The sequence below is a fragment of the Sinocyclocheilus rhinocerous genome, unplaced genomic scaffold (assembly GCF_001515625.1).
Source record: "Sinocyclocheilus rhinocerous isolate Xijiao unplaced genomic scaffold, SAMN03320098_v1.1 scaffold323, whole genome shotgun sequence".
NCBI lineage: Eukaryota > Metazoa > Chordata > Actinopteri > Cypriniformes > Cyprinidae > Sinocyclocheilus > Sinocyclocheilus rhinocerous.
In genome coordinates this window covers 1,735,396-1,742,307 of record NW_015643640.1, presented here as the reverse complement: position 1 = coordinate 1,742,307, position 6,912 = coordinate 1,735,396, and the positions used below count along the sequence as shown (strand labels likewise).

General features: G+C 38.5%; 1 long non-coding RNA gene across 1 annotated transcript in view; it reads left to right on the top strand.

Moving 5' to 3' along the window:
- Positions 1-341, top strand: part of LOC107757599 (uncharacterized) — a 12,366-nt gene extending 12,025 nt beyond the window's left edge. The window contains exon 3 of the long non-coding RNA XR_001641949.1: positions 329-341. This is a non-coding gene — a long non-coding RNA (uncharacterized LOC107757599). The remainder of the gene's footprint in view (positions 1-328) is intronic.
- The last annotated feature ends 6,571 nt before the right edge of the window (positions 342-6,912 follow it).

Here is a 6,912-nt window from a genome sequence, read left to right as displayed (position 1 = left end):
TGTGCGTGCGTGTGTGTATGTGTGTGTGTGCGTGCATGCGTGCGTGTGTGTGGATGATGAAGGATGGAGGTCAGTTAGAGGGCAGCGGTCAGAGGACAACACCTGACTCTACCTGCTATGAGCTCCTTCATGCTGAAACTTCAGCAGTCAGACACACACACATGCAGATGCACACGCTATTATTCGCTCGTAAGCCGAAGCATAGCCAATTTAGAACTGAATTTTTCATTCTATTTTATGTTTAATACGTTTGCTTTCATTTGTTAAGTGGTATAATTTCAAACAATGTCTCACACACACACACACACACACAGACCTGTCTGCTGAGGCAATGAGGCAGCAGGAGAGAAGACTGCTGAAGAACTCACGCTCTTCACTAAACCAGTCATCCATGTCTCTCTTCTCTCTCTGTCTCTAGCCTGCTCTCTTCTACTTAATTCCAGCATTTCCTCCCTTTTAAAGCTGGAGTAAACTAATCTAGTCAGTGTTTTTGTCTTTCAGACGCTCCGGTGTGTAAGGTTCAGTGACAGTCGGCGGCTCTAGTGCTCACCCTCCGGTCCGTATTGATCTCGATGCCCAGGTGCATGTGTGCCGGCCGCTTTAACCCCCCCCTAATGCGGTGATGTCGCTCAGACACGAAACATTGGTCACTCAATCTGAGCAGGCCTTCATTAGCGCTCTGCTTTCCTTCACGTCTCTGTCTCGGTCTTTCTGTCTGAAGGCTGAGTGTCCTCTTGTGAATTTCTGAGCAGTAAATCCATACATGTCACATTGGCAACCGGTCTGGGGCCGGCTTGTTCTCTTTGTCCTTGTTAATAATAACAGGGTTCAGGGCCCTGCATTTCCCGCCCAGCAGGGCTGCCGTGTCATAGCCGCGGTAAACAAGCTTTCCTCTCTTTCAGAAAGCCTTTCGACAAGTCTCCTGGCCACTCAAGCTGAAAGGTGCGCTTGCTGCCTCTGCCAGAGTTCGCCTTGGCTAAGGTCAGGATAATAGAGGGCCTTCTCGTCAGGAAAATCTATATGTTCACCCCTGAAAAGTCCCATGTAATCTTTGGCGGAGATCCCCCCCCACCCACCTTTTTTTTTTCTTCAAATAGCTGTGAAGCAAAGACCAACATTTACGGGCATTTGGGGAGCGACCCGGTTCACTGAGGCGTTCCTCCTGCTGCGGGGTTTAAGTGCCGGGAGAACTCAGCCTTTCCTATTGGCTGACAGGAGAAATGTCAGGCCACAATAATGCTGCAGGTTATCAGAGCCGCGTTCCCAGAGAAGAACAAATCCAGAAGGAAAAAACAGCCTCTCTTTGATAAAACTTTGGTAGTGATCTTCACACCTGCTGCCAATGACGTAGTGACTTTGGTCTGTTAGCTTAAAGTGCGCTTGAGTAGATAGATAGGGTGATTTTTTCATTTCATGCCACAAACTTAACAATAACCAAACATAACGGGTTAATCGGAACCTTTTTTAATATGGATGTTTCTGTACTCTTATCATGACCTGTTCTTATGACTCACCTTAAGAAAGTCTGCGTTCTGTCTGAAACCAGTGACACAAGCTTAATTTTAGGCTCTATAGACCCTATAGTCACAGGATCCTGATGTTTTCTTTTCTAAACGTGAGCCTACTTTGCTCCCACAGTGAAAGTAATGTAAATGGGCGACATTCACAAATAAAAATAAGAAGTTGTGAGCACATTGAGTTCAGTCAGTAAATGTTCAGTGTGTTCTTATGTTAGTGGCAGTGTTAGGAGCAATGGAGGTCACTGGCACTGTTCCTTATAAGACCGTTTTATATATATATATATATGTAGGTTTGGGATCAGTAAGAATTTTCATGTTTTTTAATGAAGCCTTTCTGCTCATCATGGCTGAAAAAATGAAAAATTGTGAAATATTACTGCAATTTAAAATAACTGTTTTTTATTTTAACGTACTATAAAATATTATTTATTTCTGTGATGCGCAGCTGTATTTTCAGCATCATTACTGCAGTCTTCAGTGTCACATGATCTTCAGAAATCATTCTAATCTGCTGATTTATTATCAGTGCTGGAAACTGTTGCTGCTTAATTTTTTTTTTGGAACCTGTGATGCTTTTTTCAGGATTATTTGATGAATAATAAGTTAAAAAGAGCAGCATTTGTTCAAAATAGAAATCTTTTCTAATGATATACTCTACTGAAGACTGGAGTAATGATGCTAAAAATAAGCTTTGATCACAGGAATAAATTACATTTTAACAGAGATTCACATACAAGCACGGCGCAGACACACGAGACTTTCAGTGAGTGAAAAGTCCTTAGAAAGTCTTACATTTAGTTGTATCAAATGTAAGGCCATAAAAAGTCTTAAATGGTACAAGAAAATCTTAATTATGATTTCAGGAGGTCTTAAACTTGGGTACGGCAAGACAAGAATTGCAATATAGCATAATGTGACGATTAAACTTCAAAAGGCGATGATTTCATTGAATAAACACGAGCGCTGCATTTCAAAGTCAGGTGCTGCTTTGTTTACAGCCGTAACCAGGGAAACCGCTGTATGTCTGCCGCTCCGAAAGCGCCTCCTGCTGGCAGAGAATCAGTGTGCAGTTTAATAAAGCCGTCTGCTGTTTTTGTTCAGACCGATGTGAAAATCAACCCGTTTTTATGCAGCAAACACACAGAGCTGTAAATGTGAACTAGTGGATCGACAAGAAGATGATGCATTATAAAAATATATACTATGTTACAAATATTTATATGTTATTTAATTAATAGACTATAATATTTGATTGATAGTAATTGTTTAAATTAATATAATAATTTATACTTTTGCCTCCATTTAAAAAAGAATGGTTTAAATGCTGAAAATATTGTTAATCATTAAAAAAAAAAAAAATTGTTTTTGTGAAAACCTGTATCTGAACCCTAAATCATGCTTTTTACAGTAATTTGAATGTTATTTGTGCAGGTCTTAAATATGAGCTTAAATATCCTGCAGATACCCTGGTCTGGCAAAAACTGTCAATTCATGTTTTTAGGTAGGCCTATATAAATGTCCGGACCTCAAGCAATTTTAGTTGAAGACCCCTGGTGTATATCCTTCACTTGCTATAGATACATGTGCATATGAAATCTCTCTTTTTTAAATACATAATATTGTTTTCATAGTTTGTAAATGGCGAGAAAATAAATCCTATTAATTACCTGTTTCTAGAAAGAAACAAACCATTTTTATTTGAACTCTAAAAGTTGTACATTTTCCAATGACAGCACTTCATCCCAAAAATTAATTTAAGAATTAAATATCCAATTGGCTCCACATTTGCTGTAAATAATTCAATACAAATTTTCATGCTTTCATTCTTTTTTAAATTTAAAAATAAATGACGAACACTAGGCTTATATGTTATGTGGGCTCAGGTTCACTTTGTAATCAAACTGACATTAGTTATGCAGCATCATTAGATAATCATATAATGCTGAGCTCTCTGGACAGTGATTTTCTTATATTGCTGTTTATGTTCCGTGCGTTTGGATGATCGCTCCGCTGCTGAGGAATGCTCCTTGAGTTTGCTGTCGGGAGCGGAAATACGCTTGTATGTGTTCGTGTTTTTACCTCACAGGCTGGAGACTCAGAACCAGGTGCGTCTTTTATTAAAAGCATATCCTTTCTGACGTGGAGGAGATTGTAATATGGCACTTTTCCATTCCTCTGTTGTGATTGGCTGTTGAAAGGGTCGCACTGCGATGGCTTGGCCGTTTTCTCCGTATGGAAGGTGTTTGCACAGTCTATCGTACACACGTAGCACAGTGCCTTCACCTGTGTTTTCTTTCCAAAACCCTCTCAAAACATTCCTGGCATTATGTGGCATGCAGAAGTCCAAACACGAGCTGATGGTTGATTGGTCAGCCGTGCACTAGTGTATATTTTGATTTAGGAAGACTAAGCAGATACTAGTCTCTCAATCAGCCTGAAGTGACCTGAAAATCTACATTTTGTGGAAAAGTATGTGAAGAATCATCTGTTAGTGTGGCCTGTGGTCGGGTAAGGCCTGTTCACACCAGATGCTAATGTTCACATCAAGGACACTTAAAAATAGAAATATTCACACGGGGTATCAGGTATGAGCGTTCACATGGCAACAGGCCAACAGTGTTTTTTTTTTTTTATGTTGAGCTGTCAGGTTTTTTTTTCTCCTTGGACTGTAAAGACAACTGCCCTGCCAATTAGATGTTTTGATTACTTTTACACAATCCACTGCATTAGTGGCACTAAAGATGTTTTGTCAGCAGTGTTGGACAGTAACGAGTTACTAGTAACTAGTTGCAGTAATATTACTTTTTGCAGTAACTAGTAGTGTAACTAATTACTATTAAGATTACAATTACCATCCATAAAACAGCTAGTTACTTTTGATGCCTCAACCCCTACTGATTTGAAATCCAACAATCCAATAATTGCTAGATTTATTTTCATAATTCTCACGACTCGCACATGACGTCACCAGTGCATCAGGAAAGCTTGGAATATGGAAAAGCTTACATTCAGGGGATGGAAATATTGGCATTACGCTGATTTATTCAGGAGAAAAGCTGATCTGAGCACTGATGTGGAAGCTGTGGCATTACTTTACTCTGGTATTACACCATCATCCCTCTGATCCCCATATTAATTATATTACTATAATTAAACATCTTATGAACTTATGTGATTTCTTCTGATAAAATACTTCATGAAATATAATCATAAATGGGTCACAGAGAAGTTATAGCTACAATTAGCTTCAAGCTACACAATACAACACTTTTACTGAAAAGTCACTATCAATCATTTTGGTCAAATGATGAGGCAGAAATAAATTGTTAGTAACATTTTAGAATTTTATGGGGAAGAAACACGTGAAGGAAAAGTAATGTAACTAATAGTGTAACTAATTACTGTTGCCAGAAAGTAATAATATTACTTTTAAAAAGTAACTAGTAACGAGTAATAAATTACATTTTTGGAGTAACGAGCCCAACACTGTTTGTCAGTATGGGACTGCTATAGCATGTACTTTATATTTTGCAATGTGACTTTAATTTAGTTTGATCAATAAAACATAAATGTCTTTAATGGTATATTAGAATTCTTCATTATTATTTTAAGAGATCTTAAATTTGAGAACAGAGAAACAGGAGTTGCTGATGTGATAAGGTGATAATTTAATGAAATAAACGTGAGTGCTGCACATGTAACATCCAAACGTGCTTGGCCTTTCAGAGCAGTTTAATATCAATGAGTACTGTGCCAAGCGATTACAATTATGACACTTTACGGTAAAATGTTGTAATATTTTAGCGGCCTCAAGAATAATAATAATAATTACTGTAATTATTTTTATTTATTTATTTATTTAGACACAAAAATATTTGTATTGCCTTTCTTTAAACGCATTATTATAGTGTCAGCAAAATCCAATATCGATCAACCTCTAATTCGTATGTATTTACAGTATATATTAGTACATGAACCAATTCATTACATTTTAATTATTGTGGGTGCCCCACCCTATTTAATTAAATAAAAGAATCTGAAATACATGACTTATTATGTGATGGTATGAGTTAGTTCTGTACGGAAATACAGGATTAATAAAAGTCTGATTATGAAAAAAAAACCTGAATGTGACACTTTGTTATCGATCAAAGTTCAGCTGCTGCAAACGATTGTGATTTTTAAACTCTTATGTGATCGTCACGGTTACATGTGCACACGACAGAGATTTTAAGTGTGTTTGTGTGTGTTTTTCTGCTCTTCTGTAAACTACAGACTCAGGAGAATGAGGATCTGCGACGAGCCCACGCCAAACATCACGACCGGCTGCGTGTCATTCAGACCAACTACAGAACGATGAGCGAGCGGCTGAAGGAAGCTGAAGACACCCGAGACCTGTGAGCACTTCCTGTTTACATAATCATATGAGTGTAGTGTCATTATCCCTGGCTTATTAGTTTTGTATGAATCCTAGGACCCATCTCTCAATACTTCGATCTCTTTCTCTAGACTCTTACACAGTGCAGCTCAGCAGCAGGCTCTGTGGATAAACTGTGGATCGTTTAGCATTGCTTTGGTGCAAAATGCATTCAGCGACTACATCTTTCAAATTACATCAATTCTTTACCTACAGGCCAATCTGCACGTTTTCAAAACTCTCTAACTTAAGTTGAAAATCTTACATAATTCAAAAACGAATAAGACAGCAGTTTTCTACATTTCTACAGTAATATTGTATTGGGTCATGCAGTGAATTCTAAACAGTAGAGAGTGTCATTCTTGTTTTGTAAAGTGTGTTGAGTGACGACCTTTGCTAGAATTATGAAACAGAGACTTGATTTAAAAGCTGTTAGGATCGACATCTCTCAGCTTTGGTTTCTCAGTTTACACACGCACAAAAAGAAAAAAGTAGAGTTACTGGACATTCAGCATCGTCTCCCAGCCCTGCTCTAAGCTCTGAAATGCAACACATGCTTCGGCTCTCACGAAGAGGAGTGCAGAAGTACTTCATCCTGAAAAGACCAAGGTGACTGTGTATATCGGCAGAATAGAGAGGAAGAAAAAAGCGTGGGGAAAGTTTGAGAGAAAAGGTTTTGATTCCCTCCTTTGAGCCTTTGGTTTTAACCTAAACCCCTGGAAGCAGCAAAATGTCAGGACAATTTCCCTAACCCCCCTAACATTTCCCCCTTTCTTTTTCACAAGCCTTTTAAACGTATATAATGTAGAGTATCCACACGAGATGCAAGTGTTGACCTTGTCAGCTGTGCTCTCTTTGGGTTAATGAAAGAAAACAGCAGTGCAACGTGATCCCGTGTGAAAGCAGTGTGAGTTTACCCACCTCTGTGTGTGTGTGTGTGTGTGTGTGTGTGTGTGTGTGTGAGTGTGTGTGTGT